Source organism: Lissotriton vulgaris, chromosome 9 (genome assembly GCF_964263255.1).
Source record: "Lissotriton vulgaris chromosome 9, aLisVul1.2, whole genome shotgun sequence".
NCBI lineage: Eukaryota > Metazoa > Chordata > Amphibia > Caudata > Salamandridae > Lissotriton > Lissotriton vulgaris.
The window spans coordinates 1,129,614,487-1,129,639,352 of record NC_141697.1 but is presented as its reverse complement, the minus strand read 5'-3'; the positions used below and the strand labels follow the sequence as shown (position 1 = coordinate 1,129,639,352).

Genomic DNA, 24,866 nt, shown 5'->3' with positions numbered 1-24,866 from the left:
ATGCATGTGGCAGAACCCCGCTGTGGCTCTCTCAGGTGCTCTTCTGCCAAGGCTGATGAATACTCTTCCTTAGGACTAGCAACAATTCCCACATAATTGCTATGGAAACTCACAGTTCAAATGTTTACACTGCAATGAGACCATTCACCCATTCCACCACAGACTTGGGTATTTAATGGTTTAAAGAAAAGCCAAATAAATGGTCACTTCGACATAATTCAGAAATGGGTGGGACCGCATTAGGGTTCAACTGTTCAAGCAAACTAAAATCAGAAAATTATATCCACGGCAAAATATAAATCCGACACTTCTCAAATGTGGAAATCTTCACACCTTGGAGCTGGAACTCAAACTAATTAATATCCTTCTTCCCAGATCCTAATGCTCTAACCTTAAGATCAGAAGAACCAGACGCGAGACCCTAGCTTGCCCACAGCTGAAAAAATAAAACATAGCATTTTGTCTTGAATTTGCAACACTGTTTAATTTCCATAGAACAAAATGAAGGATTTTCATTGTGTTATGTGTTTCAAGATGGAGCACTTTAGGTAATTGTCCTTGCTATGCCAATGTGGTCTCGTTTTTTTGCAGCCTAATTTTCGAGGATTCCAACACATACCAGAATCTGGTGAGAAGTAATTTGTAGGTAACAGTGTGAATATAATTGATGTTTTTGTTGATAATAATTGGATGTGTTGTAGATTTGCTGGGCGTGGTTGATGTCTTGCCAAGAAGCTTCAGGGTTATCTGGGTTATTTGTCTTGCACATTAACAGCCACATTGGTAACTGCATGTATGGAATGGATGAAATCGGTAGGGGTTGGTGAGTGCCGATATGTCTCTGCTGGCCTATCTTGGTTGTGTTGGGTGGATGCAATGAGTTTTGGTTCGGCATTTCTGTACTTACAATAGTCACATAGGTATCGCAGCCGCTCCTGTAGTTGCACGAGGTACCGCAGGGAAAAGGTCATGAACGACCAACAAAATGGCAAAATGCATGCAAGGCCCCTGGTCACAAAGCTTGAAATTAAGGAGCCAGATCACAAATTACGTTTACATAATCGAAAATACTACCCTCACAGGTTTATACTTATGGGGATTCATAAAAAAGCTCTAAGAGTTGTCACAGATATTTAGGCTACCGCAAAGGAACTATGTAAAAGGGGCTCTCCTCCTCCATACGCAGAGTAGATAAAACTGACTGACTGTCATTTTGAATATTTTTGGAGTACACATACATGTGTTTCCAAGGTGGAATAGCAGTGCAAAATAGTGGCGAGTACCCAGAATGTTATGACTGTGTGTCTTATGGGCATTGTGCCTTCCCGTCCTCCCTCTCCACAATGCAGTACTCACTTTTCCGGCCCTATTGCAGTACTCACTTTTCCGGCCCTATTGCCAATCTTGGTATTCTCGGGTATGAGATATATCTGCATAGGTTCCACGGTACTAAATTTGACTTGCCGTAGCAAATGTGTAAAGAAAGACCAATGACGGCTCAGAAATTTACACACAATGCGCAATTTCCTGCCAAAGGGATCCAGACCCAGAAATGTGATTCCCTGGGCAGGTAGTTGTGGAAATTCGAACAGGTCTTTGGATCCAAGTGCCCTTTTGTGTTTCTCTCCCGTGGAAAGAGTTTCCTCAGACCCGGTCCTGATGCTGTCGCTCTCCGTTGCTGGGATACAGGGCCTCAGCAAACACGTCCCGAGACTCTGCCAAACTAGAGAGAGCAGCAAATAAATGCCTGGGAAGTGAATCATGCCCAGAAGGGTCCCATGGCCCTGCAGTGCCACAAATGACTCATAATCTAATATACAAAGGAAGGGGGAATTCTCAGCCAGCATCCCCCAGCGAGCAGACTTTTTTTTTGCATATTTTAAAGCATCAACTGCTGCCCACATGACTGGGAGGAACAAAAGATAACAGAAGATCAACTGTAAATGTGTGTTAAAAGACTGAAGTTTTGAAAAAATACACAATCTCTTACCCTTTCAAAATGTGCCTTAGAGAAAAAAAAAACACAGTTTTCTGGACACAGTCACCTGCCAGCTTATTTTCCATTTATTTGAAAGGAATCCCAGATATCTGCACAAAGTTAGTGCCTGTATGAAACGGAAAGGAAACGACAAAGGGACAATTCACCAAGGCATTTTGAAGACGCCAAGGTGGTCACAAGTGGCTTTCTGAACTGGCCCAACCTCTGCTGTTCCTGCCTTCCCTTCCACAATGTTGTATTCTGAAAGGATAGTTACCCGACTCCTAGCCGACACCTTGCCCTGTCCAGAGCCGATTCTTCAGTAGTGGTTGTGAAATTACAAATGAACATCAAAAATAAAAGAGATTCCGAATAAAACCCAGGTTCAAAATAACCAACAAACCCCGTCGTTGATTTGAGCAGCGATGTTTTGAGTTGTGTGCTCCATACAATGACCAGTCTCTAAGTTGTACACGTTAAAATCTGGGATTCGCTGATGACCAAGGCTTTCCCCAGGACCTCAGATGGAAAACAAATATCTGCTTTCATATTCATTTTGCGGATTCTTCCCTTTAGTAACAGAGCCTTGGGTATGTGCTCTGCTGTTAACGCCTTAGTAGAGTATGTCAATGCACTGCGTCAGGGATTCGCGGAAAAACCCATATACCTGCAACAGGAAAGTCCCATATGCTTCGTGCCAAACGAAGAAACCCCCTCTTAGCCAGCATTAGTGGCCTCTTTCTTTTTCAAATACAAGCTAGTATTGATTTTAAAATAATGATGTGGCAAAGGAGTACCAAATTATATGGCAAAGTTAACTTAATCATGCAGCAAGAAAGGCTAATTATGTCATGTAGTGCAGCAGATTCTGTGTCAGTATTGTTTCACTATTTTTTAATTTCACCACACATTAACACTGTGAGGGCTAAGGCTTCACCTCATCAGTATCAGTGTAACGATTGATTAGAGGGATCAACAACTGAAAGGTGACGAGTTGACCTTTGCAAACGTTCTCCCACTATGCAGCACCATTGTGGTGCTTTTTTTTAGTAACTTTTGATCCGTCTTAGGCAGAAACAATTTTTTGTTAAATTCTGCAAGATTGAATATTATGTATCAAGTGCCATACATCTATAACTATGCAGAAAAAGCCACTGCAGCGGTATTGCATAATTCTAGTAGAACTGAATTCATATCTTAATGACTATCATCTTCCTGGATCACCACATCTTGTGTAGCTCAATTGTTACTCCATTTGTAAGGTACACCTCTGTGTGTTCTTTGGTTGGTCTCAACAACTGAAAGATCCACATGTGTCCGCTCCTTCACTCACCTCCCATGTTACCTTCATGGACTGACCTAGTGGTTTGCTCAGAGCAACACTGCAATCCAAATGACCCCTGGGTGCCGTGACTGCTCAGCTGCACATCAGGAGAGGCGAGGGGTGAAGCTGCAAAAAACAAAGTGAGCTTCAGCTGTTCTGTACTTTAGGTTCCCACGAGGCAGGGCTCGAGTCGGGGTACCACGCGGGTGGACGGCGTCCCCCCACTTATTTTACCGCGAGCTCGATAGCTGGAGCAAATGGAGCCACACATTCACTCTTTGGCCTCTCTGGGGCGAGATCAGAGCCCATCCAGAACGCTGCTCACACGCTGGCTTCTCTGATGCAATCGCATCTAAGGGGTGAGCGAGGGGAGGCAATGAGTCTGATGGCCACTTTTCGTGACGTCACTTCCTGTTGTGACGTCGGTGTCCCCCACTTCTTTTTTTAGGACTTGTGCCCAGCCACGAGTTACTGGCTGAGGTGAAAGTACAAGTTGTTTCACATAAGTGGGCCCAGAACAAATTCACATGCGGTAATGTGAGGGAGACGGACAGTCTTGGCACACACCTATAGTGCCCTGGGACTCACATGCTACACAAATACCAGTAGGATACAAGCACCACAGACCATCATTAACACCTAAAGTTGCTCTTGTTTATTCATCTGAAAATATGTATTCGCTCAGTTAGACATTTTGGGGCAAATCTAAAAGGATCTAGCAATACTGTGCCTCTTTGGTAAATCTATTTTTAGGTCTGGCCTAGAGACAGCTTTAATATCCCGCAAATGCCCTGTGACCAACAACAAACAAACAAAAATAACAAAATTCGTATGCCTGTACATATAAAGAAAGAGAAGCTTTTGGTCACCCCTTTTAATGCACTGGTTTGTTCAATTGTCATTACATCTTGCTTCTACACACCATAGCCCACAGCATAAGGAAATGAGTCATCCCACTTCAGTCATTGGCTCTCCTGCACTGTGAGTGATGTTATTTTCACCGGATGACATGTGAACATCCCCCTAAAAAGAAGTGCGCCTAACTTCAGTGCTAGGGCTAGTGGGCCCATGCTTTACTTTGCTGATGCTTTTTTGCTTTACACTCTTTATCATTTATAGTTGTTAGTCATCCTTGTACGCTTATTCTACGTCTTAATGTTGCAATAATTCAAAATCACCCGTACAGCTTCATTGAATAAAAAGAAATGAGAACCATATTTTCTGCGACCTGCGTTAAAACTTAAAAGGATTTCTATATCTGTTCTAAGTCACCTGCTTCAGAGAAAGCACCCTTATGGTTCTGTTAAAATTGTGTGCAATGGTTAATCATTTTTTTATTTCCAATTTTGATTGAAAGCATGTGTCTGCCTTTCTTAGGCATTTTTTAAATTTTTTGGGGGGCAAATGCTTGCAATAAAAAAAAAAAAAATCATGTGTACATGCCAAAACCGCACTTGACTTTGCCAAAGCTTAAAAATGTCAATGACACAGAAACAATTTGGATTTTTTAATATACTGTAACACGTATGTTATCTAGTTTGCAGAGCCTATTCGATCCCCATGCTTTCTGTTACTCTAAGATCCTATTTCTGAATAGTTAGGCCTGCAGCAAGGCAGGCTGTCGCTTGATGACTCGACCTACCAACAGCAGGGTTTTTTGTGCTCATCGAGAGGCCATATTTATCCTCTGGATAGTCCTACCCTGTATATGGGAACAGGAAAGCATAGGGATGGGACATACCGGTACCCACAGGCTCATCTGAAACTAACATGAGGTCTCTCAAAATACCCTCCCAAAAGAATGTTTCAAAAGAGAAGGTTTGCAAGCACTGCTGACCCCAGTTTGTGAACTTTGACCCTGCAGGCTACTGCTTACAGTCCAAACAATGGCAGGCTGAGAATCATCTCAATTAGCTTTTCCCTTGGCCTGAAGGAGAATTAACAAAGGGGCATTGTGCCGCTTCCTAAAACATGGGCCTGGCCTCAGTATCTCTGAGTACCCACTGTCACATCATGCTGTCCTCCATCCCACTCAATGGAAAATCCTATACTCAAAGAGTGTGATGGAGACATCTTGCAGTGTACGTGCCTTCTTCAAGGACTTGGCAACTAAAATGCTCTGTCATTGAACACAAAGGACTGGTGAACATGTAAAGTTTAAAACATGGGCAAATATTTACACACTTCAAGGATTGAGCGTTACATTTTAGATAAACACATTCCGCGTGGAATGGTTCACCTCAAGCATACAGAAGTATTGACTCCCTTTTCAAGATGTCCTCCGGTGAAGTGTTTTGTACAGCACCGCTGGCTGCGCTCCACGCTTTTAATGGTCTGAGCCATATGAACTGTTTTCCATTTTCAAAGCCAGTTTGTCGGTGGCATGCGCCTCTGAAGTGGGTCTAGAGCCCTTATAACATAGCTTTTAGATAAAGTCTTCAAAAGTCATGGCCAAACTATGTTCCCACTCTAATGATTACGTCATCATCCGGATATGTTGTGTGAAAAGGTCCTGGCTCTGGACACCGGCCACTCTCTGTGCTGTAACCTCCCACAATTATACCAAGTTTTGTTACTTATAGGAGATGCTCATGTTTTGTGATGGGATATTTGCTGAGTGTCAGTGTGGCAGGGGCGCGACCTTCGCGAGTGTAAGTGCAGCAGGAAAACACGTCGTGTTGACCATCCACAGCAGAGGAGGGAGACTAAATTGAGGTCAGGAAAAGCCAGATAATCCCAAAGAACACACTATGAAAACTGGACAAAAAATGAATAACTCATGAGAACATGCAAGACTCCTCAGTGAAATAAGATCTAGAAACAGAAATGTATAAAAACATTTCCTAATCTCTAACACAAGTCAGAAACCCCTACTTGGCTACGCATGGTTTGAGTGTACACACATCGCACAACAGACTAACAAAGTAGTAACATTAATATTAATGCCAAAGAAAATGGCCAGAAGAAGAGTCAATATACAGTAAAGAAAAACACTAACATTATTGATACCAAAAAGCAGTGTCAATGCACTAAACAGGGTAAATAGCAACACTGATACCAACAAATAGACTCAATGCACTAAACAGGATCAACAGCAACACTGATACCAACAAATAGACTCAATGCACTAAACAGGATCAACAGCAACACTGATACCAACAAGTAGATTTAATACACTACAAGAGAAAACAGTAACACTGATAACACTAACAGTATCAATACACTAAACAGCAACATTGACACCAACAAGCAGACTCAATACATTAAACAGAATAAATAGTAACATTGATACCAACAAGCAGACTCAATACACTAAAAAGAATAAATAGTAACATTGACACCAACAAGCAGACTCAATACACTAAACAGGATAAATAGTAACATTGATACCAACAAGTGGACTCAGTACACTAAATAGAATAAGCCGCAACATTGATACCAACAAGTAGACTCAATACATTAAACAGGATAAAAAGCAACATTGATACCAACAAATAGACTTAATACACTCCAAGAGAAAACAGTAACACTGATATCACTAACATTATCAATGCACTAAACAGGACAAACACTAAACTTGACATCAAGAAGCAGTATCAATGCATTAGAAGACAAAACAACAACGCTGATACCAACAAATGAAATCAATACATTTAACAGTTGAAACAGCAACACTGATGCCAACAAGTATATTCAAAGTACAAGCCGGAGAAATAGCAACATTGACACGAACATGTATAATCAATGCACTAAACAGGAGAAAAAGCAAAAGTGATGCACTAAACGGGAAAAACAGCACAGTGATACACTAAATAGGAGAAACACCAAAAGTGATGCACTAAACGGGAGAAACACCAACAGTGATACACTAAATAGGAGAAACACCAACAGTGATGCACTAAACAGGAGAAACCGCGACAGTGATACCAGGAAGTAGGATCAATGCACTACAAGAGAAAACATTAACGTTGATAACACTAACCAGTATCAATTCATAAAACAGAACAAGAAGCAACATTGATACTAAGAAGCAGTACCAATGCAGTAGAGGAGAAAAATGCAACCTTGACACCAACAATTCGAATCAATGCACCACATTCATAATAATTCCTTAAATTCCCAATCATACTTGTCCACTCTTCCCATCATTTTAAACTTTTTTGATTCTCGTTCGTGGAACCTTCAAATATGTGTGGAGTCTTACTATATTACAGGACAGCTGATTCTGCATTTTGGCTGCTGTATTTGTGTTTTTCAATGCTTGTAGCCTTTGGAAGGCATTCTACTCTGCAACATTCCTTCTATTTACCTTGCATTTTGTTTTGTAAAGCAATATTGGCCAAAAATGTCAATAGATAAAAAAAAAAAAAAAACGCCCACATCAATGAGTCACATTTTGTGATTTGCAAGCCTCTCTTTTTTATCACTTAAAAGTCCAGCATCTGGGAAGCTATAAGGTAATTTAGTTAATTATAGTGACGGTGGTTTTAAGCTTTATTAAATTCGATTGTTACTGCTTTTATGTGGCAGTGGATTCGTACCCCAAAGTACATGGACATAAATGGCTTTGAAAGACCCAATTACATTATGTATAAAGTGTGCATGTGTGCTAAACCAGGCCTTTGCGTTGCATTAGGCCTTCAACACACAATCTAGCTTTTATGTATTTATAAATACATTTCTAACAGTTCATAAACCAGAGCTAAAATTAAGACGAAGGAGCACCCCAAATCCGAAACCACAGTTTAAAGCTAGTCTTAAACCTACAGTTAAGGCAGCACTCACCCAAAGTCTAACATTAACCCTGTGACTGTCTCCAAGTCTGACATTAACTCTAAAACTAATCCTATGTGACACCCAAAGTCAAAGGTTAACCCTAACTCTAGCCCAAGCTCTAAGCCCAACACTAACGCTAAAATTAACCAGACCCCCAATACGAAGTCCAACATTAACTCTAAATCTAATCGAAACTTAAGTCTAGCGCTAACTAGAAAACTAACCTTGGCCCTCACCTCAAGTTTAGTGCGAACCCTAAAACTAACCCCAGACCTGCCCCCAAGTCTAATAACCTTAACTCTAACCCCAACCCTGCCCTTATGTGTATTATCTCTAAAACTAACCCCAGCCGTGACTCCTGGTGCTAAAACGAACACTTCCACTGAGCTAAGAAGGATGGTAAAAAAAACACCTGAAGCCTATAATGAACATGAATTAAAAAAATTGCAAGAATTCCAAGTTTTGTGCTGCTGCTCTGCGGCCTCTCTTATGACTGCATATCATTACGCTGTTGTTTTCCTGAGATCTGAGGGAAAAATTAGCCTAAAGGAAATCTCAGGGAGAGAGGCGTGGGTTCCGAAGTGCTGAGGGGAGAGAGGTTGGTTTACTTCCAGAACTTGAGGAATAAAATCCCAGAGGGCTTCCTTCTCACCGCCACGGGTTAGACCGCATCTGGCAGCCACCACCTTCCTTCAATCTCATTTAGGCCCGGCTGCCAGTTCCTGTTCCTGCTCAGTGTGTCTGCACCTGACATAACATGGTGCTGAACATGAGGTATGAAGATAATGAACCCGGCAGCCGCGTGCCGGGGGTGCTCAGTTCCTTTTTACTAGCGCTGAGGAAAGGATACAGGCTCTGCGGCTTTTATTTCTTTTATTAATAATTTTTATTGGTATTTTTCACATTTACAGCATATGACAATTAACATGTATCGTCTCTTCGCGTTTGTTCTCGCAAGGGCCCCAGCCTATGAGTTTTGGCTGCTGTTTTCTATGGGTCTTTCGATTTGATCATCTGACTGCTGTCGACTACACCGACCGGGAGAGGGAGGTCGTGTCTGTCCCTCCGGTTCACAGGTATCACTACAGTCATAGATGCTGGCCAACACCAATTTATCGCTTTAAAAAAAAAAAAAAAAGATTTTAAACCCTTGTGCGCTAGCGGTTTTCCCGCTGTGTGCTGGATTTTTCAAAAACCCTCGTTACATGACGAGCTCAGCTCGTCATCAGCATACGAGCGCCGTAGCTGATGACAAGCTGAGCTCGTCATCAGCATCGAAGGGATTAATAGAGCGGACCCCACTATTGCCATTGGTCGGGTATGTGCCTCTGGCTCACTGGTGTCACATGGACAACACACATGTAGAGCATGAAGCATCCATGTTTCTATTAACACTGCTCTCCGTCACACGGACAAGGAGAGAGTTGTCAGGTCTGTGCCACTGATTCATGCATGGACAACATGTGCAGAGCATGAAGCCCTTCCCGTTTACTCATCCCAAACCCCTTCCTACTGCTATGAACTCCCACCCCAAAAAAAAATTCAAGACCCTTCCTTCGTCTATCCCTCCACTATTCCTTTTCAATCCAAGTAACAGACTAACCTGTCCACCACTCAAATTAATTTCATATTTCCCTATACTAATTCTCCACACATCATGTTTGGGTTCCAGAATAGCAAGATACTCACTGAAACACCTCATCAGGGGTAGCAAGCGCTATATAAATGCAAACATTTTCCCTCTTCTATCCCTCCACGATTCTTCTCAATCCAAATAAGAGACTAACATATCCACCACTCAAAATACTTTCACATTTTCACCATACTAATTCACCACTAATCCTTTATGGGTTCTGGAGTAGCATGCTACTTGTCGAAAAAGTGCTTCGACGCCTCGTCAGGGGAAGTAAGCGATCTATAAATGCAATTACAATACAATATTTCTATAAACGTTGCTGTTCAATATACCGACTTGGGGGGGGGTCGGTTCTGTGACTCTGGCTCACTGGTATCAATCACATGTACAACATGTGTGCAGTGCATGAAGCATCCATGTTTATTCCATTAACTGATAAGAAGAGGGTGGTCGGCTCTGTGCCTCTGGCTGGGAGGTATGACAATGATCACAGGAGGGAGCGGGACATGAACATGTCTTCCGCATAGGATGCACACCTACAGCACCAATATACCAGAAGACACCCAAATGCTGCTAGGTACCACAAGAAACCCATTTGTGCAAACAGTAGGAAACTTGGGCGTTCTAGAACCGTTGTGCTGTACCCAAGTGTCCCACATATGGGAAAACCCTTAACTGACACCCCATTCATTCCCAGTGAGCCCTAAAGCCCTACACCTGGCCCACAGAGACAACTGAGCGTGCAGTGTCACCTCTACAGGATGAATCAATAGAAAATATCTGGAAGCAGTGTGCCAATGTTTTCAAACATATATGCTTTTAACCTACAGCTCAAGGCTGTTCTTGTTTACATCAGCTGAAAGAAAGAGTGGCCTGTCCCCACATGACAAAAGGGGCAGGGGGCGGTGGCGCAGGGGCTCAGCCTATAGCCATTATCCGAAGACAGCGTTTCCTGGTCGTAAATGTCCTTTATTAAAAGCATGTAACTCTCCCATTGTATTTTTCTGAAAAGTCCCACCAGGGAAATGGGCTCCAGCAAATGCACACAATACCTTTCTGCATCGGTGCACTTATGTGAAAATATACCCTTGCGCGACCTCCGCTGTCATGGAACAAGGGGGCTGCAGGTGTACTGAGAGCTAGCTTGCGTTTAGAATAATACCACATACTGCACACTGTGCAGCAAGGCGTATGCGTGCAGCTACCGCTAGACCAGGCTCCTCCCACTGCTGGCTACATTCATTTTATTGTGTGCGAGGGGGACCCAAAGAACCTGAAAATATGCATAACTTTCTGTGCATCATGCATAGCACGAATGTAAGAAGTTGGTTGGTGTGTACCCAACAACTGTTCATGTAAGAACGCTTTCTATCACAAAATAAGCAGTAGACGTTGTGTGTACCCAACAACTGTTCATGTAAGAACGCTTTCTATCACAAAATAAGCAGTAGACGTTGTGTGTACCAAACAACTGTTCCTGTAAGAAGACTTTCTATTACAAAATAAGCAGTAGACGTTGTGTGTACCAAACAACTGTTCCTGTAAGAAGACTTTCTATTACAAAATAAGCAGTAGACGTTGTGTGTACCAAACAACTGGAAGTACAAAATAAGCAGTTAGCATGGTGTATACCAGCCTACTTTTCTTTTAAGGCTATTACAAAATAAGCAGTCAACATGATGTGTGTTTCCACTTCTTGTAAGACAGGTATGTGTGTGTATGGTGCTTACGCAACACTTGCATAAAAAAGAAGGAAATGTCAATGTGAGTTTAGGACTGTGGCATAGCATATCTTTACAATTTCCACACCAGTGATTGGAAGAGTCTGGGCAACGTGTGGCCTACCCACCCCATAGAGCAATGGAACAAGACTGTGACCACTTGTTTTGGCTTTCCACCATCGCGGAGCAGAATATCAACAAAGACCACCCTACCTGCCACCAATGGTACGTCCCTTGTTTTGTCTATCGTGAATGGTTGCTGCTTGGACCAATCATGGAGCCTGAAATCTATTGCGCTTGGCAGAGCAGCGAAGGAAAGCACAATATTAAAATAATGAATGTGCCACCTTAAGATGAAGAAGGGGTGTGCGTAATTGCTGGGATTCCAGGGGCTTCACCTTGGTAGAGACGTGTCACCCACACCTATCATACTAGTCACCTTAACATGTCGTATTCTACATTACAGACATACAGAATGCTTTTCTGTCTGCAAGGACACATAGATTGTTTGCATTCTTACATCTTGCTGGAGTGGCTGCATTCCAAGGGTTTTTCTCACAACGTGTGGTCCTGGAAAAGCATGGTCCATCAAACAAATGCAAAGCAAGGGGACAAATGAAAAAAACTTTGAGAAATCTTCAGAACTTTCACTATTTGCTTTCTTTATGTTTTTAATAGGGCTCGCGGTCCTTAACCATAAAAAGAGATAGATTTATATCATGCATAATGCTTGCAAGGCAGAGAGATTACTCAGACACCTTTTCTGGAAAAAAAAGCTACCCGGAAACACTCAGGCACTTTAGCACTTGCCTTTTCTATTTACCAGAGGCCCCTGAAGCTAATCTGTTGAGCATGCTTGGAATTCCAGTTCGCGAAGGCCTGCCCACATCCAACAACTGCTGCTAGGATCAAGTGACTTTTGTAAGACCATAGCAAGAGGAAGGAAATGTCTCTCCTTAGAGAATTATTTAAACAAGATTCCTACCAACTGAAAATCTTTGACACAGTCGAAAACTTTCGTCAGTGATAATGAATTCGGTTCCTTTAATAGAAAATTCATTCAGCTTTACAAAATACACACACACACAGCGATTCACACCTTCCCCAGGCGAGCTTTCCTGGCAGAGCCTGAATCCTGTCGCCAGCCTAATCTTTTTTAATGTATGTGAAATTCCTTAGATTCAACCAAGCTGCTTTGCTCACGGGATGTGCTGCGGAACTACCCCGAGGCATTGTGGGAGGGAATATCAAACCCTACCAGGAAACTTGGAAGGAGGGTGGGAGCAAGAAGAGGTAAATTATGCGGCTTAATGAAGGCACATTTTATTTTACTTACTTTTAATTACTTCTTTTTTTTGTAATTTTTACACTTATTAACAACACTGTCTGGACACTGGTTGCACCTCATTTGTATCAGTTCAACACCTAAATATAGTAATAAGCAGCGGAAAGGTGACCAGTCAGTCTATGCAAAGGGCCCTCCACTGCACAGAAAAACGTGTCGCTGCGCTTTTTGTAACCTTTGGACCGTTTGAGCTAGAAACATTTTTGGGTTAAAATCTGCAAATTATGCAGCGGATGATGGACTATGTGTCACATGCGGCAAATCGAAAAACGCAGCGGCCACTCATTTGCATAATTCCAGGGACCCTGCCTATAGGAACAGGATAAGCAAACAAATTAAAATTATTCTACAGGCTGAAGACTATTCACGGTTACTGTTGTTTTGGTGCGTGTTAAACCCGCAGAGCTGGTTCGTCGGCGTTTTCAGAAGTCCACAGCCTAAGATACATTCACAGGGAGAATTTTACATCACATGTGGATGCCAAGGCCATTCATCAGCCACTTTCACAACCTGGTCGAAAATTGAAAGGCTGATCTGATTTTCACATTTAAAATCCTGTACACTGGGTTGACACAGAAGTGTTGTGTGTTTTCTGCCTGGCCCATTGTAGTTTTCCCTCGGATAGCCTAACTGTGCATATTGTAGGCCTAATTTTCCTTTACACACATTACTATATAAACATGTTTTATTTTGTGCCACATTCACAGAACCTGCATATGTTTACGAGCTCTGTTCTTTCCCTGGGTTTAAGTCTGGGCACCACCGACAAAGTCATACAACAACGTCCCTTGTTATTCTTTCTGGACAGGCACGGTCACCTAGACAAAACACAAGAATGAAGCTGTTGTTTATGTGCAGACATGTCCTAGGATATAGAGGAGTACATGAGACACAAACGGGCACTTGGAATGAGAATTCTGAGACAAGATCCCTGCATCTGCTGAGATGTAGAGCGTTCATCTGTGTACACTAAGGTACGGGGTCTGCCGATAATCCCAGAGATCTTTCCTATAATCATTTAGCTTTACTCGAAGAGGAGGGAGGTTAGATTACTCGGTCTTATAAAATGACTGCACTATTCATGGTATATAGATTATTGATCATGCTTACAGTATTTTTATTATGCATTTCATTTTTTTTATTTTGGCACGTGTACTGTATTTCAGAGCATGATACTTTAATAAATATACTAAACTTTATTTGGGTCTCATGTTTATCTCATTGTGGACAAGTACGGGCGAGAGAGCGAAAGGGTGTGTCCTGTTACCACAATCCCTGAGAGGGTTGAGAGTGTGGAGTTCTGGGGCTGCCAATTCACTTGTTTCTCTGGTAAGGTTAGGAGGGCAAGTGAGGCATTATAGCTAATCGGACCCGGGCTCACGGATACAGAGGTAGTAGGATCACTCAGTCCCTCCATGCTGATGTTCCATGGTCCAAAGCATAGTTTTGATACAAAGCAGACTCCCTGCAAAAGAAGTAGGACTACACTTGGACATCAATGGGCGCTGAAGAAGGACTTAATGGACAGCAATTATCAACATAAATACAAGCACTGGCAAAGCCAACACGTCTGATGTTGTCTGCCAGTCAGCTTTGCCAAATCTTCTTTTGTTCTGTCATGGTTTTTACAAAACAATATTGATGTGAAAACTACCAAGCCTTTATCAATTTAAATGTTTTTTTTTTTGAACGTTGATAAAAGCAAAAATGTTTTTCGGTCTTACAAAACGCACATTGTCTTGTCATAGTAGTCCCGGACGCTTGAGAGAAAGAAAACTGCCTTATGTGCGTTGATGCTCTCTGTGATAGGGTGGAATGCTGTACCTCACAGTGATATTAGCCAGTGACTAAAGTGAGCTGCCTAACTGGCCCATGCTATATGCTGTGAGGACCGGAAGTAGAAATATGAATGACACAATAACAGACCAATGGCTGAAGAAGTAAGACTGCATGAAAGCCCTTATATGTAAGTATATTATACATATAATTGTAGAAAATGAAAACGCCAGCCATAAAATTGGACTACAATGAGACTTTGTTGCCTTAAGACTTTGTGGCAATAAGGTGAAAAGTAAATAAAAATGTGTCCCACAACACAGTATTATCTTTACAACTTGGACTGCTTGCTAATGAATACAGCTAACCAATCCTGCACCTTTATTTCAATGACCATGGCCTGGATACCACTTCCTGCAACAAGGTACATCGGATGAAGTCGAGTCATGCTCAGATTCTTGTCTTCAATGAAATGCTGGTTATGAGTGTGACAGTGAGAGTGAGGCGTATGAAACAACATCTTTGTAACTGTAGTGGAAACTGAAAAAGCTAAATTAAACATTCCATGCCTTAATACTAATGCTTTATTAAGAAAGAGCCAATGTACACATATGCCTTAAAATTCACTAATACGATTTATGACTGAATTTCAATATCATTTTTATATTAATCTGAAGGGCATATTAACTTTAATATGTTTCGTAGTTTCATGTAAATGTGAGTCCTAGAAGACATTTTCTTTAGTGCTGCACATTGCCTTTGTTTGTATTATAATATCCTATTTTCAAGGTCTTCTCACATTCTTTTTAGTAAGAACATCTTGCCTTCTGCTCATCACCCCCACCCCGTCCTGCTTTCACCTTCTTCCTTCAACAATGAGGCCCCTTGCCTTTAATAGACCCCTCCCTCTTCTAATAAAAATGCCCCCTACCTCCTCCTCGTCCTGTTCTTTTTTTGTCAACAAGGAGACTTACCTTCCAGGTCTATGGACGACTGTCCTTCCATGGCAGAGCCTGGGGGAGCTTCAGGGATGCAATCCCTGGTCGGAGTGGAGCACCAGGCGGCGGTCTCCCAGCTTGGGGGTGTTTTACTGGTTCCCTTGGCATGGCGGGGAAGGGGAACCATGACGGAGTCTGACGGGCCTGCGATGGCTGAGGCTGCGCTACCGATGAGGCAGGACGAGTCTCTGCAGCTTTTTGGATCTGCTGTGGCAGAAGGACTGGGTTTGTTCCTGGTTTTCTTTCGTTTGATTTTTGGGCTGTGCTGGATATATGTGCCCCAATGGGGTTTATATGTTGTTTGTACTCCCACACTGCACTGGATGGCGTGAGATATTTGAAGTCATAACGCCAGAAGCAACGTGCTGGTCCACTTTCTATGCTGCCTTTTCCTCGTGGCTGGTGATCGTCACTGGTGATGTTGGGATGGTGCAGCCACAGCACGCAGTAAAGTTATCCTGTATTCTTGAATGGCGCAAGAGGGAGCGTGTTTCTCCTCTTATCTGCCACTGGTTTTTAGCAGCAGCTCAGAGCTGTTGCTCAGTGAGGCGGACACTTGCCCGCAGCCTTGCATACCCCTTTGGGTCGAGGGACGGCTACATGGGTTGCTCCTTTTTCTTTGGTTCATCGCAATGAGATTACTGAGTTGGAGCATCTTGATATTGTTTTGGGTCACAAAGATTTCTCCTCCATGTGGTTGGGGAGGTGTTTCTTTTTGAAAATATTTTTATTGGTATTTACATGTTACAGAATATAGAAAAGAAAAATGACATACTACAATTACATGTTTGTAGGCAGTTACGTGGATTACTACGGGTTTGGTGCTTTTTGTGCTCATATCTGCTTCAAGTTTTTTCCGCACGTCCGACATTTTTGAGCAGGGGTTGGTGCAGTTGGTTGCTCCATCGTTGAAACAATAAACATAACATAGTACATAGAACATAGAAGTGAATGGTGGATGCTTGTTGTCAGGTCGACCGGTCGTGTTGGGGGTCGATTTTGGCCGATTTGGATCTGGTTTTTTGGTCTTCGTGGTGTGTTTCTAATCAGTTGTCCGTTTCTATTTACTTGCTGTGTCTCATTGGTTAAGAAGGAAGGTGAGGGAGGGAGGTAATGCGCCCATTACTTACCAATACTAGTATTCCTCCTAGTCCTTCACTCTCGTCTTCCTTCAAGGTCCCTCCCGCCCTCCCAGGATGGTGCAACTGAGTGTCAGGTTTGGCTTGTTTGCATACAGGACGAGGAGGGGATAGAGCGCGCTTTTATTAGAAGAGTGAGGAGTCTATTGGAGGCAAGGGGCCTCATTGGTTAAGAAGGAAGGAGAGGGAGTAGGACTAGGTGTAATGGCATAATCGGTAAGTAATTGACAAATTAATACATTTCGTCCGACATAACAGTTTCTAGCATATATTCAAGCCTTCGTTGACTTTCATTGAGAGAAGAATGAATAAAAGAGAGTGTAAATCTTATAGATCTTAGCGTTATACGCTCCCACTGGATTTTAAGTGGCAGCTATGTTCCACTGAAATGACAAGAGTCGCCTATTATTTTGCTTGCAAATTTCCTACTTATGCATTAGAAGCACATCAGACTTTTAGGCTTCTGGAAGTGTTGTGTTTTATTTTAAAACGTGTTCATTTGAACTTAGCTCAACACTTTGTAATTTATTTAATTTGCAGAAACTTGTCTGAGCGCAGATGTCCACATACCAGGAACTTGTTTTCACCATAAAATGTAAACTCTTCTGTTTGTGGACAGGTTAGCTGAGCACAATGGCATTCGGACACTATGGCGGAATAACATAGATATGGAGGCAGTCTTTTATCTCACTGATTATGATTTACCCTCATAAATTGGGGGAGTGACTCAGTCTGGCTGCGAGTTAATTGATAGTGAGAAATCAATTATTTCTAGAGATGCTGTTAAAATATCAATATTTTCACAGGTATATTACTGTGGATTTTTATTTTATTTCTTAAAGTGACAGTTTCCTCGCACATTGTTTTGTACCATGAAACTGTCCACCTCACTTGACGTCCTGCAAATTTTGATAACAATAATGCTGGCCCCGTGGAGGGAAAGTTTCTGTTGAACTTTGACGGTAATCTGCTCCTGATCAGTCATGGTTCCCCTGAAATCCATATGCTTCTGGGAACTGCTGGAGAAGGGCTCTACATTATCAGAGCAGCATTTCACCACACACTGTATGTGTGGAGGGTGGAGAGGGCAGTAGGGTCAACAACGTGTCATAGTGTCAGTGCCCCTTGCCCTAAATCTGCCTCTTTCACAAGTTTAATGCGAGGGATCCGCCTGCTGAAAGATGCGGTGTCAGAGGTCCTCTTACAAGCATTAAATATGTTTAATGGGGCGCATGGAGTGTCAGGATCTAAAGAGATATCACTTCAAATGAAGTTAGATTACTTCACCCTAAAACCAACATATTTAGATTAATGAACATAGGGGAGTCCACGCTGGGTGGCAACATATTTAGATTAATGAACATAGGGGAGTCCACGCTGGGTGGTGCAGTCTATTTGTATAAAATAAAATACCAGGAGACTTTCCCTTTAACCCGTTCAGTGCTGCGAACTTCCGGCGGACGTCGCGTGCACTACCTCGCTAGTGCTGCACATGTCCGTTGAACGTCCAGATCCCGTTAGAGCAATGGAACGTCCGCACTGGGGCGGAATTTGCGGCGCGGTTAACGGGTTAAGTCTTTTGAAGCATAACAGCATACTAAATAAAGTATTTCTTGAAAAAATTATTTTGCGATCAAGAGCCATTGGCATGACAGGTACAAAACTATGGGTGCTCCTAAGTGTACAATTTATAACCAAAAAATACTAAGAAGAGGACACAGCTTGACGCGACGGATCCATGTTGAATCAACAAACATTATTTTGAAATATGAATCTTCGTTTGCAAAGTTGTTACTGTTGCTTTGGAGGACACCTGTTCTTTCCTGCCCCAGGGGCTGGACAAAACCAATACATCACTAGACAGCGTCTCTGGGCTGTTATTTGAGACTGTGTACACAAAAATGAAAGCGGGATATTGGTTTCTCCCATGCTCTCCAGACCGCCATCTTTAGTTGGGTTACGTTTCAAAGGCTGTTATGGTAAGATCAGAATCATGCCGAGCAAAACAAACAAGAGCAAAAAGATGGCACTGGGAAAGTCACACAATAAGGCACAGGGAGGCTATTCCAAGCTATGATTTGACTGCATTGCCCTCTCTGACTCCAACAGCTTAAATAACATTGCACCGCTTGGCTAGCATCAGTCATTGAAGCTCTGCCCTGTAAAATTTTAGGTTAGAGTGATTCATACAGCACACATTCTGGTATCTTCAATTTAGGGAAACAACGGCTAATCTGCATTTAGAAGTGAACTGCTGTGATCCACAGACAATTAAAACCCAATAGCAAGGAATAACTAAACACAGAATATATTTTCACGTTTCATACATATATATATTGAAAAATTGGCGTCTGCTGTGAAAAGTGCTGAAAATAACATCACACACAAAAAGATATATTTTATGAAACACACAGATGCCACATTCACAACCACGTGGTGCTCTGATTCCAAAGTCGAAGATTAAAAAAAAAAAAAAACTACCAAAACGCTTTGTGAATCAACAAACCTGAAGAGTGTTATTTTCAGCTTCGTTATAACTTTAAAAGTTTTTAAAGGGTACCGAATTAAAGAAGGCAGGGCACAAGGATATGGGTTCCTATCTCAACATAGCAAATTGTTCTGTGCCACAAACCCATACAATACTGGGAGGAGGGGGGATTTCCGAAGTCCAAGCTTAGTAACATTTTCACAGAATGTTTCAAAAACTAACAGACCAGTAGGCAAGCTTCATGTTCTATGACAGTCCACACCGCACTGGATAATGAAAAGATATTTTGAATCGGCATGGGTTTGTTTACAAAAATATAAATAAACTGATGCCCTGCAACACAAAGTGAGTTGCCTCACCTGAAAACAAACAGCGAAACATTATCAGGACAGTATGCTACAAACCTTTTTAACCAACAAACATACATGCCTACAAGGCTAGAATCATCAAAGACGGATAATTGGATACATGACCAAGTGTAGTACTAGTTGACCCTACAAATGACTTTGCTGGACTGAAACAATTATTTAGGCTGTGACTACTCATTGGCCACAAGTCTTCTTACGGATGTCTGCGGTCATCATGATGTGGCAAGCGAAGCTCCCGTCAATGAGCATTATTAAATCAAAAGGGAAGTCACGGGCTTGCTTAGAGCTTCTTGGAATCTTATTGGCCCCTTCGCTCAAAGCCAATGAGCAAGCAACCACCCCATGTCAAAACCAACACAATCCAAATACAAATATGGCAAACCGTCGGTGCAACTGGTGGATGTTAGCTTCGTGGGACAATTCAAATGCAGCCCATCTGGGCCAATCGCTTCCATTCAACCAGCTTAACTCGGAGATCTGTTCTATTACACTCGGGTGCAAGCAAATGTCATAACACATGGGCCCCCAAAGAAATGCTTGGAAAGATGTTTTCTATGTTTAACTATGATTCTAATCCCATGAACTTTACAATCTCCACATTAAACATTTTTAATGAGTAAAACAATAAAATACATAATAACAGATCGTTTATTCTTTCAAGAAATGTAACTGACAATGGCAATATTCGATTAGATTAAAAACATAACTTTGCTTTATGACCCCCTCACTAGGCACAACCTTTTCCCAGGTGAGCAGTGCCCTTTCTGGGCTCAAATGTGCAAGAATGACTAAACAAAAAAATATTCTTAGCACTAACAGCGGAGAGAACCATCCTACTCTGAGGGAGCAGATTTAGTCTAGTGGCCAAGTAGCCTCCTGACCTTAGACCCCAGAGACCAGGGTTCTAATCCTGCCTTCGCACTTGGCCAAATGTCACATGAGTATGGGTAAATAGATGTAGATCCTTAAAACTCGAATTGTAGCATAGGAGGAACATAATGTGGAAACTGTGCAAGTGTGAAACTATATTGTAATATTGTACAGTTTGCTGCCCAAGTACACATATCGCATCTCCCTCAGCTTGAGTTATGTAATCCAAAAATGTCTAGACAGCACAGACGTATGCAGGGCACCTCATGTAAGAAATCTACTCGCTGCAGCAACAAAAATGTTTTCTGCAAAAATGCCCACCACTGTTCTTACCATCTAGGCCACTGCTACAACACATGCCTAAAAAGAATATTCACTGGTTATTGAAAGGATGACCATTCACATCTTGTGATTGGGTAGGTAGGTGGTGCATATAACGTTACGAAACCACGGACTAAAAATCCTTAAATGTAAAATAAATGTGTACTAAAGTATTACTATGCTAGTAGATGCTTCCTAAAAAATTCAGATGGTGTATATTATCATGAGTAATCCCTTAATTTGCACCTGCAATACTATTTTATGTCCCGCAAAGATCTGCAAATTCAAGGCAAACAGAAGTTTATTTTCAGATTTAAATATATTCACTGGGCAAATAATTGACGCTTCAAAAGTATAGTCACAAGAAGACTCCGTGGTAAAAGACATTAGACCCAGTCCACCCATCAAAATAGTTAGTGGGTGCATTAGAGGTCAAGTTTTCAGTTAATAATCAAACATTTCATAGACGTCTCGTTTGGTAGAACACTGCGGGTGTCACATGGAATGCATGCATCCATTTGTAACATCACGGGGCTTTTACACTGCATCTGTCTCTACTTTGGTGATTCAATGAAGTGAAACAGTGGCCCATCGCGGGCTTACGTCAGCTGAGCAGAAAACGATCCTCCCACGGGCCTCACGGTCATTGCAGCAAGCTCAGCATCTCTGAAGAAGAAGGAGGAGGCTGCCTCCCCCTCCCCCCCCCCCCCCCCCCTGTCCATCTGACGGCATCGTGAACCGCGCCAGATGTCCTCCTCAGAAGGGCAGAGCGTGCCGCTAGCGCGCTGCCTGCGTGCTCTTTTAGAGAATAGGGAGGCTACGCAAGCTGTCGAAGGTTTAGATGCGTTCCAAATACGTTTGCGTGAATGGATTGCGCAGACTGCGCGCCTCACGTCACATGTCTGTGAATTCCAACGCTACGCCGACTAGGACGTCAGAAACGCAGTGCTGCCACTCTGGCAAGTCACAGTAATCGCAGCTCGACTGCGCAGGCTCGGCACAGAGCTGTCAGTACAGCATGCTGGTACTGTTGTGCCCTGCCAACAAAACTGAGTACCCACATCCTATTGGCTGGATACACCGCACCCACCGAGTCAGATTGCAGGGGGCCTTTGTACAGACTATTCTAATGTTAGCCAGCAAATGTATGCCATCTTGTAGAATAGCCGTTCCATCCAGACATATTTGTAAACAAGTACAACATTCACAAACGGCATTAATTAACAATAAAAGCCCAGCCAGCGTTCACTTCAGTTGCCATGCCACTGAAACATAAAATAACCCGAAAACTGCACTGCATTGTGATAAATGTCTGCAGTCCTGTCAGTGGAATGTAGTCAATGTGATCAAAACGTATCCTAAGGGGCACTGCGCCCGCCTCTCAGTCCCAGGGAACGAGTCATGTTGAACACCGCCAACCAGGACTACCGTCTATCGTGAACCTGGAAAAACGGGGCTTAATAGCACTTGCAGGCCATGTGGACTTTGCAACCACAAGTCCCAGAATGCAAAGTAACCACTAGATTAAAATACAATACTTATGGAATGTGTCAGACAAAACAAAGGGTTTCTTGACAGCTCAGCAGCTCCTGCTACCATTTACTCCCTATGCAGCAGTAGTCCTCCCACACAGTATACACTGAAAAGTCACTAGCCTTAGTCACATCTGACAAAATAAATGGCCCAAATTTCGTCAACGCTTTAACTTTCAGCACTCGTCACCCATGTTAGCCCAGTCTCATCGAACAGGGGTGGACACAAGAGGCTGTAATCGCCACCTTCACCTACTTCACCCCCCTCCTCTAATACTTCTTCCTTGACCTGCAGCGGTTCCATGCAGCTGCAGGAACGCCTGACTTCCTACCACCTCCGTGAGCTGCAGCGGTTCCATGAAGCAGCAGGACCACCTGTCTTCCTCTCACTTCCCTGAGCTGCAGAGGTTCCATGCAGGCCCGCCTGACCTCTTCCCACCTCCTAGGGCTGCAGCGGTTCCATGCTGCTGCAGGCCCGCCTGAGTTCCTACCACCCACCTCCTCGGCTGCAGCGTTTCCATGAAGCTACAGCACCGCCTGACATCCTCCCACTTCCCAAGGCTGCAGAGGTTCCATGCAGGCCCGCCTGACCTCCTCCCACCTCCTAGGGCTGCAGCGGTTCCATGCTGCTGCAGGCCTGCCTGAGTTCCTACCACCGACCTCCTCGCCTGCAGCGTTTCCATGAAGCTGCAGCACCGCCTGACATCCTCCCACTTCCCAGGGCTGCAGAGGTTCCATGCAGGCCCGCCTGACCTCCTCCCACCTCCTAGGGCTGCAGCGGTTCCATGCTGCTGCAGGCCCGCCTGAGTTCCTACCACCCACCTCCTTGGGCTGCAGCGTTTCCATGAAGCTACAGCACTGCCTGACATCCTCCCACTTCCCAGGGCTGCAGAGGTTCCATGCAGCTGCAGCACCGCCTGACTTCTTCCAAGCCTCCCTGAGATGCAGTGGTTCCATAAGGCTGCATCACCGCCTGACTTCCTCCCACCTTGGGGGCTACAGAGGTTTCATGCAGCTGCAGGCCTGCCTGATTTCCTCCCACCTCCTAGGGCTGGAGCAGTTTCATGCTGCTGCAGGACCTTTTGACTGTTTCCTACTTCCTTGAGCTGCAGCAGGTCCATGCAGCTGCAGGACTGTCTGACTTCCTCCCACTTCCTGGGGCTGCAGCGGTGACTCCGCCCCACTTCCTCCAACCCTCCCACCTCGTTTCTCACCTCCTGAAACTGCGGCAAACCTCCCCGGCTGCAGCCGCTCACCTACGTGACCCGCAGCAGCCGGATGCTCCCCTGCGCTACGGCATTCAAAGCTGTACCCTCAAACCCCACTGCAAACGTCTCACGCTTCCCGTGTGCGTAGGGCATGTATGAGGCGCCTGCCCGAGCCCAGCCTCACCAAGCCGGATGTTTTATACCCAGCAGTGGAGGACTTCTTGTTCTGCATCCCACCCCATGCGGACCTCCGTCGAGTGATGTGCGCCATGCATTCTTTAAACTGCGCTGCTTTCTTCTGCAAGCATATGCACCGCTGTCAGCTGCCCTGTAATTGACGGGCCTGTGCGTGGCATCGGATCTGTCCGAGTTACGCTGCTTGCACGCACCCCACCTCCTCGGGTTGCACAATTAAAGCGCTGCTACAACTTCTGGAGGTGCAGTGGTCACGTGCAATGAAAGATGCCTTGGAAGCACACTGCTGGCACGTTTGATCAGATTTACAAAAGTACAGCACTTGCAAGTGTTTAAAGATTCCATGGAGGATAACTGCTAAAATAACTCAGATTGTCCATGCAGTGATGCCTGCTCTGGAATGGCTTCGATATGTGCAGCTGTTAGACCCAGAACTGCAGCTGTAACTCCAACCTCACAGCACATGGAGTGACAGCACCCCGTCTCAGTTCTGCTGCAGAGAGCTATCAGAGAAGTCCCCGAGATGCAGTTGCACATCAATGAGGCGCAGTACATCACTGCAGTCGGCAGCATCAATAGCAGCGCTGTGGTGCATGCAGTGCAAGAACCATCTGAGCTGCAATACTCACAGTTCAGAACCCCATGAACTGCAGTGTAGGTAATAACAGATTGCTTAAGATTACACAGCATGTAGGCAGTACACTGCATGTAGGTAGTACTCTCAAGCTGCAGTGGAATAACTCACTGTGCTACAGCACATGTAGATAATGTTTACCCGAGTTGTGGTATATACAGTGACATCTTACAGCGCTGCAGTGCGTGCAGTGACACATCTCAAGAAGCAGAACACGCTGCCCCTCATGTCCCGAGCTTCAGTGCATGTATTTACCCTTTTTTAAAGTTGCAATACATGCAGCAACAAATATTCATGTACTGTAAACCAGGAAGAAACACTGCAGTGCATAACGGGTCGATTCTCCTTGAATTGCAAGGCCAAGTGAGAGATCAGCCGGAGCTTCTGCGAACTCACCTGAACTGCAGTACAGGCAGCGACATAGCTCGCTTACAGTGACAGATATCACAAGGATGCTTTGCCAGTTTCCCTGGGCCGCTCTGACATGCGCTGCAGCACAGAAAGCGACAGCTCGTCCTAAACTTCAGTGAATGCAGTGATGGATCTCCACGAGTTGC

The 24,866-nt window shown here is 43.7% G+C and overlaps 1 protein-coding gene across 2 annotated transcripts in view; it reads right to left on the bottom strand.

The window, feature by feature from the left end:
- BICD2 (BICD cargo adaptor 2) overlaps positions 1-24,866 on the bottom strand; it is a 306,023-nt gene that overhangs the window by 279,976 nt on the left and 1,181 nt on the right. The window lies entirely within an intron of this gene.